The following is a 13,359-nucleotide window of genomic DNA, read 5'->3' on the forward strand; positions in this document are numbered from 1 at the left end:
TAGAAAAAAATAAATTAATTCACACTCAGCTCTTATCCCATTTTTAAAATATTAAATGGCTAATGTCAAAATAATACAAGTATGAAAAAAAAAACAAAGAATATATTAAAGAGGTCCTGTACCCGTTCCAACAGATCTGTCCTTCCTAAAGTGAGGTTTCCAAATCTGCATATAGTAAATTAGATTTGGATTAACACTTCTATATACAATACTATGCTAAACAATAGGATAATCACCTCTTTTTCCTCTGCCGGCAAAGTTACTACAGATCCTTGGTCCTCAAGGCTTGTCACAGATATTCTCTCAGAAATGAAAGCTAGGGTGTGCTACCTGGGAGCCTAAAACGCTGATGGAACTGATATTCAGGTGACACTTCAGTCAGTGGACCAAATTTTGACAAAATTTGGTTGTTCTGAGACAACCAACTGCTTTGCTTGCACCTTCATGATTGATGGAAATGTTAGTAACACTGCGTGTAAGTCCTAAAATGGCACCTAGTATACTGAAGATGACCACCTGGGTGTGAACCAACATAAGCAGGGTCAAGATGTGGCAACCACACAACACAGGATTCTGCTGCCAAAGACTTAGTAACTTGGAATCTCCTCTTGCTTAAAATCTCTCTATCTCCATTCTGGCAACTTCATCTGTTGATCTCCCAATTCCACAAATTACTTAGAACCTCATTTCCTTCCTTTGAAGCTTGAATTTCTCCAGTCCAACTTTCCTAACAGCGAGGTAATTTTCCTTGGCAAATTTTAATGTTTGCAACTCCAGCTGGCTTCCATTTTCTAGTCACAGACCGAGTTGGTCACGACACTGTGGGTTTGCAATTACTAATGATCTCACACAGATTGTTCATTTACCTACCAAAATACCAGACAATCCCAGCCACACAGCTAACACTTCCGAACCTTTTCTAATGAACTACCCTTTGAAGTACATGGTCGAGGTGACTGTTTTTATAGGCACCTCAGATCACAACTTGGTAACTTAGCGATGGTCTCTTCTCCAATGAAGCCTTTACCTTGTGGCCATTCCCGGCCCCTTATTGTTTGGCATCAAAAGAATGCAAAATGGGATGATCTGTAGATTTATATTTTTCTTTTCCTTGGTTGGATTACTATTTTAAATCTTCTGATGTGAATGTCTGCTCAGATCGTGTCATTTAAATTGTCCTTGTAGGAATGAAATCCTTTATTTAAACCCTGGTTTTCTAATAAAGCTACTAAGGCTGTTCAAGGTAAGAATTTTGCATATCACAATTACCTTGCATCCAAATATCCAGGTTTATTTTCTGCCTATACCAAAGCTCTGAACAGTTGTAAATCATTAATCAGACAAAACTAGATTGTGAAGAGGTTAAGAATAGAAAACCTGCTTCTTATCCAAATGGTAGTAGAGCTTTCTTGTCTCTTGCCAATCTATTTCACTGATATTTTTCCTTCTGCTTAAGAATTTGCTCATATCCAGCCAGTGCCTAAAAAGAGGGACAAATCCTTCTCATTGTACTTATACTCTTTTTATAGTAACAGAGAAATCCATTTACTGCCAACTCCTAAATTATATTGAAACCTTTCATTCTGATCAATGATCACCAATATGGATTTCATAAGTGGTGATCTCCTAGCGATACTTTTTTTTGGGTTTCTATTGGTGCATCAGTAGCTAAGATTATTATGCACCAAAAATAGGTCATGTAAAAGAGAATTAAAATTTTTTAGTAACCTAGTAAATTAGGTCCCTATGTCAAACAAGGTATAAAAGGCATATTTTTATATATGGATTTATAGCTTTTAAATAATTAAAAATGGCTGACACTCAGTCATTGTCAAATAAAATCTGACAATTTCAGCCAGATGAGTGAAAGTGGTAAAATATAAAACACTTTCCTGTCTATAACATAGACCAGTGTTTCTAACTTTTTCGTTGCAGCACACTTTTAAAGATGGTAAAATTTTGTGGCACACTATACAGTACAATCACTACTATATTCATAATATGAGTATAGTGGTGATTGTGTAACTTCCCATTTGTGAATATATTATATTCATAAACGGGAAGTGAAGTTATTTCTGTTGGATAATACACTTTCTAGTATGATCTAGTTTCTAGTAAGAATCAAAACACGACGCCACATTGACTACCGTAAGGCGCTCAAGTTCAGTGCAACGTAAATAAACGAATTTTTTGTTTGAATAAATTTTTATTATAAAACTTGGATTTTTTTAATTTGAATTTTCGTGGGCACACAGGTTGAGAAACACTGACTGAGACAGTTAAAATATGAAGAATTATTAAAAATATTAGTACAATCCTCACATATAGCAGACTCATCTGACCTCAGTAGGAAGTCAGCATATGTAAAACAATTATGTTCTATGTGAAAGCGAGCTAGAACAAATTCCTCTCTCTAATTCCTGAGCAGACTGGACTGCCAGCATTGGATGACCTTACCAACTTTATATGATACAGCTAGTTAGTGACCTACCCATGTCAAGATTTTTACTATTGGAACAGTAATCCAGTGCATATTACTGTGTATAGGGGACTAACAGGTTGAAGTTGTTGTGGTTTTGGTGACCTAACTGCAGTGTCAGCCAGTTTGTTACCCTTGATCGCTATGTGGCTTGGAATCATCACTGGCATATGTTGCCCATCTATGGACAAATTCAGTGCAAAAGTTTGGTGAAACTTAGGCAGTTGCTCTTGACATTTCAAAGGGTTTTGATCATGTTTGGCGTAAATCTTTTATAAATAAGCTAGCAACATCTTATGGATTCCCGATTGTTTTTGTAATTGGGTATCCAGTTTTCTCTCTAACTGATCACCACAGGTGATAGCAGATGACTCTTTCTTCTAGGTTCTCCATAACCCCGGGGCTCACACTGGTGAGTATGGGCTTGGCACACCCAGGGTCCTGAGCTGGATATCTAACTCTTGTTCTCTCTCTTCCTCGCAGGGTAATTCAGAAATTTATTTTTTGGCTGGTGCAGCATAAGCCTCAGGCTTCCTTGCACCATATGGCTAATAATAATAATAATAAAGTTGGTGTTACCCAAGGTTTAGCATTAGTTCTTTTTCCCACTCTTTTTCTCTTGTACATTAATGACCTTCTATTGACTAGAAGTCTTCTGATAAATCTTCTATTGCACCAATATCGAGCCATGATGATGAAGAGGTTGAAGAAATGTACACTGAAATTGAGAGTCTTCTAGATGAGCAGAAAACCCACTACACTATTATTATGGGGGACTTCAATGCTAAGGTTGGAAAAAGGCAAAACAGCGCAGAAAGAGGAACTATAGGAAATTTTGGAATTGGTGAAAGAAATAAGAGGTGAGAGACTTGTAGAATTTGCAGAATCTCAAGGACTGTCAGTAATGAACACTTTTTTCAAGAAAAGGGTGAACAGAAAGTGGACATGGAAGAGTCCAAATGGATTAACAACTAATGAAATCGACTTCATCCTCACTAACAGAAGATATATTGTGAATGATGTCACCGTCCTGAATAAGGTAAATGTTGGAAGTGATCACAGAATGGTAAGATGTATACTTGACATAGATGTAGGAAAGGAAAGGAAAAAACTGACTCGAGTAAATAATACAAAGGTCTTTGAAATAACAGAGGAGGAAAAAAAAGCAGTATGTACTGGAACTTAAGAACAAGTTTGAGCTTCTGCAGACTGCTCAGGACCAAGATATCGACGAGGGATATTACAACTTTCTGAAAGTGATAAAGCCCAAGAAACCTATAGGGAAACAGAAATCCAAAGAAGAAAAAATTAGTCAAGAAACACTTGCTATGATGAACCAAAGACGACAAATGAAGAGCAAGAAAAACACTGACAGGGAGAAAATTGAGTATACTGAGTTATGCAAAGCCATTAGAAAGAGACTCAGAGAGGACATAAGAAGATTTAACACAAGAAAAGTAGAACAAGCATTAAGGGAAAACAAAGGATTTAAATCAGCAGCCATGAGCAGTAATACAGAAAGACAAATGATACTGAAACTGAAGAATAGCGATGGTGTACTTATAAACAGCAGAGAAGGCATAATTCAAATAGCAGAAGACTAATATAGAGAATTATACAAGGAGCGAGGGAATGATACCAGCAGTGGGGAACATGGATTACAAAGTAGCAACACATACGACATACCCGATATTCTTCCTGATGAGGTAGAACATGCATTGAAGAAAATGAAGAATTGGAAAGCCCCGGGGGAAGATGAAGTTACTGTAGAGTTGTTAAAATTGGGAGGAAGAGACATAACACAAAAACTGGCAAGGCTCTTCACAAAGTGCATTAGAAAAGGTGTGATGCCTAAGCAGTGGAATAATGCAATCATAGTTTTGCTGCATAAGAAAGGAGATAAATCAGAAATTGGAAATTATAGACCAATTAGCTTGTTATCCCATATCTACAAGTTGTTCACAAGGGTCATTACTAACAGATTAGAAAGAATACTTGATGAGAATCAACCGAAAGAGCAAGCTGGCTTTAGGACAGGATTCTCAACTATGGATCACCTTCACGTAATATCACAGCTAATGAATATAAAACACCATTATGCCTGGCATTTGTGGATTATGAAAAGGCATTTGACTCCATACAGCATAAGGCAATGTTTTGGGCACTGGAAAGACAAGGCATAGATACTCCATATATTATGATTTTGAAGAAAATATATGAGAGTGCTACATCCTTTATTAGACTAGACAAAGACAGTAGCAAATTTAAAATCGAGAAAGGAGTTCGACAAGGAGACACAATATCTCCGAAGCTGTTTACTGCTGCCCTTGAGGAAGCTTTCAGAAGATTAGACTGGTTGCAGAAAGGAGTCAATGTGAACGGAGAGTACCTAAACCATTTACGATTTGCAGATGACATTGTGGTCATAAGCCATGATCCCAAAGAATTAGAGGAAAATCTTAATCAGTTATGCACAGTTAGTAAGGATTTTGGACTAAAGATGAATATGGCTAAAACAAAAGTAATGATGAACAAGTATGCCACGGAAAGGGAAATAATGATTGAAGGAGCAGTAATTGAAAAGGTGGAGTCATATACTTATCTGGGACAAGTTATTAGCTGTAATAATGATAAATGGCTGGAAGTCAAGAGAAGAATAAATTTTGGATGGATAGCATTCAGGAAATATAGTCACATACTGAAGAGCAATATCCCAGTTTGTCTGAAACGTAAAATAATGAACCAATGTATACTCCCCACCATGACTTATGGAAGTGAAACTTGGGCACTCACCAAAAGAATGGAAGAGAAGCTAAGAACTACACAGCGAAGAATGGAACTAATTATATTGGGAATCAGACTGTTAGATAAGAAGAGAAACACATGGATTAGGCAGCAAACTCAAGTAAAGGACATTCTTATCAAAACTAAAGAACTAAAATGGTCTTGGGCAGGACACATAGCTCGAAGACATGATGACAGATGGACTAAGAAAATAACAGAATGGTATCCAAGAGGAGCTAGAAGAAAACCTGGAAGACAAAGGCGGAGATGGATAGATGAAATTCATGAGTTTTTGAGTAGTAAATGGATGGCCAGTGCTCAAAACAGAAGAAACTGGAAAGTTGCTGGAGAGGCCTTCATCCTGCAGTGGATTGAAAATGGCTGATGATGATGATGATTGACTAGAAATCCTATCCAGTTTTGTTGATGGTAGCACATTGCATTCCACCATCCAGTTTGAGAAATCTTGCCCTGTACAAACATCTTCAACTTCTAGACTATCCACTACCAATTCCTTAAATGCTGATTTTCAAGTAACTCTCCAATGAGGAAAAGATAAATTGGTTAATTTCAACCTTCTAAAACTTAGTCCTGTGTTATATCTTCCATAAAAGGATTCTTCTGCTGCTGCTGTGCTTTTCTTATGACATTCAGATTTATAGACAAGATCGCATGCTCTATTAGGGATTACCCTGACTTTTAATCTCTCTCTCAGCATAAGCATATCACAAAATTGCTTCTTCTGCACTTAAAAAAACTGGATTTTCACTTTTGCTTTCGACTTTACTTTTCTTCTAAACAGCTACTCACTCTGTACAAATCTCAAACATGCCCTACCATTGAATGTTGTTCCCACATCTTGGTTGGTGCCTCCTGAAGCTTCTGGACTCCATTCAAAAGAGGGCAGTTAAATTAATTAATGACCCATCTTTTAACAAGTCTCTCCACCCTCTGTCTCATAGATATTCTGATTTTGCTGCGTTCCTTTTCTATATATACTTCCATTGGCATTGTTTTCCTGAATTGGCTTCTATAATTCCCTTTCTCTTCCAAACCAGTTTAAACACATGCTACAACTAGCCAACATCCATTTACTGTCCCACTTCAAATTCATAAAACCAACTTTTCTTCTTCTTCATTTATTCCATCTACTTCCATAATCTGGAACAACCTCTCTTCATATATATTTCCCAAAAATGACAATCTACAGAAATTCAACTATAATGTCAACAAGTATCTTTTTTTCAACTTTTAATCCATGCATGGTACTATAGATTCTAATGCTTTCATGTTTGGGGTTTTCATTAAAAAAAAAAAAAAAGCTCAGTGATAAAATACAAGAACTGTTTTAGCAGTCTGTTCACAACTCAGTGCAATTCATGTTTAAGTGTAAAATTTTTGTTGTCTTACCAACTACTGAGTTTGGTGATACCCAAACAGTATGTTATTCTGTGAGTAAAGCTAACCAAATGCACTACCTTGCACTTATCAACCTATCCATCTGGAACTTTTTAAGGCAGCATACTCTGATTATTCATTTAACCACCATGTTCACCTTTGCACAACCAGCAAACTTAGACCTGACATGCTAAATTTTATTTTTTCCTATGACGATCCCAAACACAAAAGATATTAGAACCTAAAGTGATTAGTACCATGAACGGCTTGGAGGTTAAGAAGACCCTTGTTGACATAAGACTTCAATTGCTAATTTGTAATTTTTGGGAAATTCATGCAAAGGAAGGTTGTTCCAAAAGAAAAAGTTGGTTCTGTGAGTTTGGGGCTGGACAGTGAATGGATACTAACTGGTGAAGTACATGACATGTTTGGAAGAAACTGGGGGATATAATCCATGTTAAGTTGGACTTCAGATTTGTATGGTGGGTAGTTCTGTAGAAGAAAATTAATGCTAAAAGCGAAAAAGTAAAACAGAGTTTTTTGATGGAGAGGATGCAATATTTGTGACATGCTTATGCAAAGAGAGATAACAGGGTAATCTCTAACAGAGATATGTAATTTTGTCTAGAAAACTAAGTTATTGAAGATGAGCACAAGAGCAGTAAACTTCTTTTTGCAAATAACACAGGACTGACTGAATTTTGGAAGGAGGGATTAACGACACAAGGGCTATTGAGGCCAAATTGTGTCTGTTCATTGTTTACTTACAGACAACATAATTATAGATGTTAAATTATATGCTCCTGTATACAGGTCAGTATATTTTAGGTACATAAAAAGTTCTTCCATGTTTTCTTCATTTCCTACGAAGTGAGATAAATCATGAGAGCTGTTCAATGTGGAGAGAGACTGAAAAGTGTTAGAGCAGATGGTTGAATGTAAGGGACAATCAACCAGAAAATGATGGACCGTAAGTTGCGCAAGGTGTTTGTGGAGAGCAAGGTTTCTCAAACTGGAAGGTAGTGTGCTTCATCAACAAACACTATAGACAGTATTTCTATTCAGTGGGAAAATGTCTTAATATTCAAGTGGAAATGAGTGGAGAAAGAAGAGAACTTTGGGAAACACCAACATTAAAGGAGAAGTTAGAAGACAGAGGTGCCTTGTGAAAGTACGGTAGTTTCATCACTTCTCATATATCTGGATTTGATTCCCATCTATGACTAGAGGAATTTTAATGCTCTCTTCAATAGGCTGTATTTAGGTGATCTTGGGAGGAGGAATTAGGCCCCACTTCAGTTATTCTAGATATTTCAGCTTGCACAGTATACAGATCAATCTGTGATCACACACTTGTGCAGACATAATACAAGGTGGTACAATACGGCCAGTGGCGGATTCAGGGTAGGGGCATGTGCCCCCCTGTCGTTTTTCGGAAAATATACACCAATCGTTTAAATTTCCTTTAAGTACAAAAAAAAAAAATTTTTTTTTTCATTGTTAACAGCATTTTATCTATTTTTGCATTGTAGCTCAGTTATTTTCAACTGACTACAGTTGGCAACACTAGCGGTCGCACAAAAACGTTGCCCCTCCTGTCATTTTTTTTATCCGCCACTGAAGCTCCTAATAACAGCAACACAAGACTTGGAGCTTCTACCATTACTTGCAATGAGTGACCAGAGAGAAAACTGGCCACCTGATTGCAAAAAAAGGTTAGTAATCCATAAGATAATAGTTTGTGCTAAACATTGGCATAAAATTTTAGAAATATTATGCAACTGCTTGATTTTCACAAACTTTCCCATCAAATTTGCCCAAAGATGAGTAAAAAGCAATTGATAACCAGTGGATCGATGCTGACAATTATCAATTAGATTTAAGTGTTCAAGATACTTTAGAGTTGATGGTCAATAGAGTTCTCCATTCCTCTAGAAACAATAAAGGTAATTGCAAACACCTGATAACTGGGGTGTAATTTTTCACCCTTTTTTTTAGAAACTGGCTGTATATAAACAAATTTCAAAACAGAAGGAAAAATACTAGTGAAATGAAAGTGTAAAACAGCAATATAGAATAGGAGCCGGCTCTGGAACCCACTCATTGCTACTCCTCTGGTCTTATAACCTTATGTTAGAATCTTCTGTTAGAAGATCAGGGAGGTTGATGAGTGGGATGTGTTCAGTATTGCAGGTGGTGATTAACAAGACCATCAAATACAAAAGTTAGAAGAAAGATAGGTTGCTAGTAAGTTAGATCAACTTTAGATGAGGATGCAACAGAACTATCAGTAGAGATGGATAGAAGTTGTCTCCATTAGTTTTGGCAAGAAATCAGAATGTTCAGCTACCATTTGGACAAGAAGCAAGTTTTTATCCAGCTTTTATCCTGTTCAAAATCCTACATTGATCATTAGTAAATATTAAAAATAGTAAAGGCACAACACCAGTCCCTATGGTACTGTACTCATAAACAATCCACTCGGAACAGTTAAAATCACTTTCTATCTCCCCAACACTTAAATAGTCCTTTAACCATAACAAATTAACTCCAGTCCAGGAGTTAATTTGTCTAGGGACTCATATCTGGTGATGGGCTTGGCACACCCAGAGTCCTGAGCTGGATATCATCATTCTTCTCTTTCTTGGCGATTCCCTTCTACTTCTCTCTCTCAGGGTAACTGAGAAATTTTTTTTTGGCTGGTGCAGCATAAACCCCAGGCTTCCTTGCACCATATGGCTAATAATAAATAGGACACCAAGCTTGCTTAGAGCATCCTACCATATCATATCCCAGGACAAAATAAAAGGAGACCTATTGGAAAACAGTTGACCCTAGGGGTAAAAGCCATCAGCTGACTGATGCTGGGCTAGTCCAGAAACCCCTGTCTAGTTCAAGCTGCTGTGTTGTTTTTATGGAGGGGAGTTCATGGAACAATGGCAACTAAGGCCAAATTGTGCCTGTCATAGCAATTATATGAATGAAATAATTTTTTTTGAGCAAGTGTTAGAAATATTCATATAAATTAAGACCATCAATACAAGAGTTAGAAGAAAGGTAGGAAAAAAGCTTTAGTAAACTAAGTAATTCAGATTTGCTTTCTTCACCGAGAATATGACTTAGTTCTAAGGTATTATGCTGAGTTAGAAGAGATCTAAAATTTGCGAGTCAAGCAGCTTGATTGTGAGGATAACCAAGGAAGATGAGAACAGCAAGAAAGACCTTTATCTGTAGACAAGTGAAGGTGGATGTCTAATGCATGTCCCTGCAAGGACAACCTTTTCTGGTCTGTTCAACAGGACCTAGAGTTCTAGTGCTATGGCATTTTCTTAATCTGGAAGATCTTATTTTGAGTTTGACCTTACCATACTGATGCCAACTGGTCAACACACACCGGTCGTATAATGGGTTTGTAGTCCAAAAGGACTAAGGTGACACAGGTTTCAGCAGATTTTTAGTTGCTTGATCTGCCTTCTCATTTCCCTAGATTCCAACATAACCTTTCCACTATTTTTCATTTTGTGAAATTTACCAACTGTGTTCTGATTTCTTTCCAAATAGGATAGGAGTAAGGATATTTGTGTTTTTAGCATTAGCAGAGGCATATGATGCAAGAAATCAAGCTTATGCAGCATAAGCCAAAAAAACCCGCTCCATTTCACCCCTCCGTTCGTTCCAAATACCTGTCCAGCTCAGCCAGCCTTAAATTTATTTAGGCTATCAACTTCCACAACAAAGGATGGAAGTCTGTTCCACCAACCAACTACCTGCTGGCTAAAGGCAAACTTCTGCACATCTATCCTACATCTGTCTTTCCTCAATTTGAATTTATGCCCTCTCAGGTGATTATTCTGAGCAGGAGGAAAAATCCGATCAGCATTGAGCATGCTCAAACCATTCAAGGCTTTATACACCTCAATCAGATCACCTTGCAGGTACCTAGTCTCCAGACACCGTAATTTGCAAAATTTAAGCCTTTCTTCGTTAGAGCAACTCTTTGTTCCATTCACTAATCTTGTTGCCCTTCTCTGTACTCGTTCCAACAGCTCTACATCCTTCTTAAAATGAGGCCTCCAGACCTGTACACAGTACTCAAGGTGTGGCCTGACCATTGCCTTATACAAGGGGATAATCACCTCCTTATCCCTGCTAGAAAAATTCCTGTATATCATTGACAAGGCACCATGAGCTACTCTTGCAGACCATCTGCGTGCACAATTACCCCCAGGTCCTTTTCGTTCTCTACCACTGTCAGTGTAGTACCATCAAGTCGATAAGTCACTCTGGGGTTACTGTTTCCCATATGTAGTACTTTGCATTTGTCAATGTTAAACTTCATTTGCCACCTCTCAGCCCATCTGCTCAACTTTTCTAGATCCTGTTGCAGCAGCGTACTGTCATTAGTAGTGTCCTTAACAAACCTGCCAACCTTCGTATCGTCTGCAAACTTGGACATTAAGCTTGATATACCATCATCAATATCATTTATAAATACAGAAAACAACAATGGACCCAACACTGAACCCTGAGGGACTCAACATTAGTCCACGATGAGCAGTGTCCATTGATTACCACTCTGTCTTCTCCCACTCAACCATCCCTTTATCAATCGCAGCAGTCTTCCATGTGCAAGAGTATCAAAAGCAGGGCTGGGGAGCAGGAGTAGGAATAAGGAGTAACAAAATATATTTGTTACTCCTTATTCCTGTTATTATATTGCACTGTCTAATTTAAATTTTAATCTTTTGTTTTAGGTAATATGAATTTGTAAGCCTGTTAAAGTTAATTTTGAGATAAACTACTTAATTTAATTAGTCTAAAATGGAACAAAAGAAAGCTGGAGTATTTGAATACTTTGAATTATCTCAAGAAAAATATGTCTCCCTATGTCAATTGATGAATGGAGATAAGCCATGCAATTCAGAAATCAGCACAGGGAAAGGAAAAGGAGGCTATGCACCCAGCAGGTCATCCAATTTAAAACGCCATTTAGAGCACTTGCATCCAAAACAATTTAAGCTTATGGAGGAAAAGGAAAGCAACAAAAAGTCATCAAGTTCTTTTCGTTCTACTTTACAGGTTGTAAAGTAGAAGGAAAAAATATTCTAACAAAGTACTTTCAGACCCAAAAAATTACTATAGCAATGACAGCTGCTAAATTCAAAGGGTGTATTATTGAACTTGTTGTAAAGAATGAACTACCACTTAGTGTATTCTCTTCTCCAGGTTTTACTGGATTGAGTGGTGAAATGGCAGCCAAACTGAGAGTATCTTTGGAATGACATAATATTAGAGGAAGCTAACAATAAAAAAAATTTGTTGAAGGAGATGCTAAAGGGAAAGTATATTCATCTGAAGATGGATGCATGCACCCGTCAACGGGTAAATTATTTTGGAATAAATGTCTAGTTTGTGAATGAAAATAAAGAAATGATAATACGTACTTTAGCATTTAAAGATACCAAAGCGCAACATACAAGCGAACAGGTTTGCAAATTGATTGAAAATGTGCTCAAAGATTTTGGAATTAAGAAGTAAAATATCTTGACAATAGTTACAGACAATGCATTGAACATGATAAGAACTGTTGAGAAGCTTAATGAGGAAAAGACAGATTTTGAATCAGGAGAAAGCTGTGTGTACAGTGATTTAGATGAAGATGAGTACTTAGACAAGACCTTGGATGCTATTGCAAACAATTTCATCGGATTCCCTTTCCCCAACATCAACGTACGAGGTGTGTTGTGCATACTTTACAGCTCGCAATCCGTGATGGTCTGAAAGGAGCTCATGCAGCTGATCTCATAACTAAGTTGCTGTAGCTGCTCGATCCCCAAGACTGATGCTATTCTGAAGAGGTGCTGTGGAAATGGAGCTCTAATTGATCAAGCTACTAGATGGGGCATTGTTTATTTAATGATCAAACGTCTTTTGGAATTAAAGCCTCTATTTATTGATATGGCAAATCCTGAAATAACTTTATCTGATCATGAATGGGAAGAAGTTGAGCAGCTTGAAAGATTACTTTGTCACCCATATAATGCGACTTTAAAAGTTCCAAGAGTCTTAACACTTGGATCATTCTACAAAGAATGGAAAAGTCTAATCTTCAAGTTTTCCCAAATTGGTGGTCTCATTGCTAATGGAATCAAACAGTCTATGGAGCGCAGAGAAACTAATTTAATAGAAAATGATATCTTATTAGCAGCAATTTATGTTGATCCAAATTACAGAATTTTGCTGCCAGAGGAAAAGCTGCACTACTTGATTTAAGTGAAAATATAACAGGATTAAAGCAAGAAGATTATTTGGCCTCCATTGAGCTTAATACATCATCTTCTTCTTCTAGTTCAGAATTTGATGAATGCAATTTTGAAAAACAGCTTGATCACCAAGAAAAAATAAAAAAGAGATGCATTCAAGCTAGTAATACAAATACCAACAAAGGAGAAGCTGCAGGGCTGAAAGCAACCAATTACAAGAAGTTCCGCTTTGATATTTCTATCAAGCTTTAACTTTAGTGGAGAAAGTAGGTCGTACATCAAAGTTACAGGTGATAGATGCAATAAAAACATATCCACTAATAGTTTAAGATGCAGCTTTTGCGTTACTACTCTACCGAGATAAGGAGGTGACCTACCCAAGTCAGTGTTGAAAGGCTGTTTTCAGCACTCAAAATAATAAAATCTGATTTACGT

At 37.1% G+C, this 13,359-nt stretch overlaps 1 protein-coding gene across 1 annotated transcript in view; it reads right to left on the reverse strand.

Annotated features, from left to right (window-relative positions):
- LOC150088209 (poly(ADP-ribose) glycohydrolase-like) overlaps positions 1-13,359 on the reverse strand; it is a 325,145-nt gene that overhangs the window by 93,323 nt on the left and 218,463 nt on the right. The window lies entirely within an intron of this gene.

This window comes from Mastigoproctus giganteus, chromosome 3 (assembly GCF_048544385.1).
Source record: "Mastigoproctus giganteus isolate SK-2022 chromosome 3, ASM4854438v1, whole genome shotgun sequence".
In the NCBI taxonomy this organism is placed as follows: Eukaryota; Metazoa; Arthropoda; class Arachnida; order Uropygi; family Thelyphonidae; genus Mastigoproctus; species Mastigoproctus giganteus.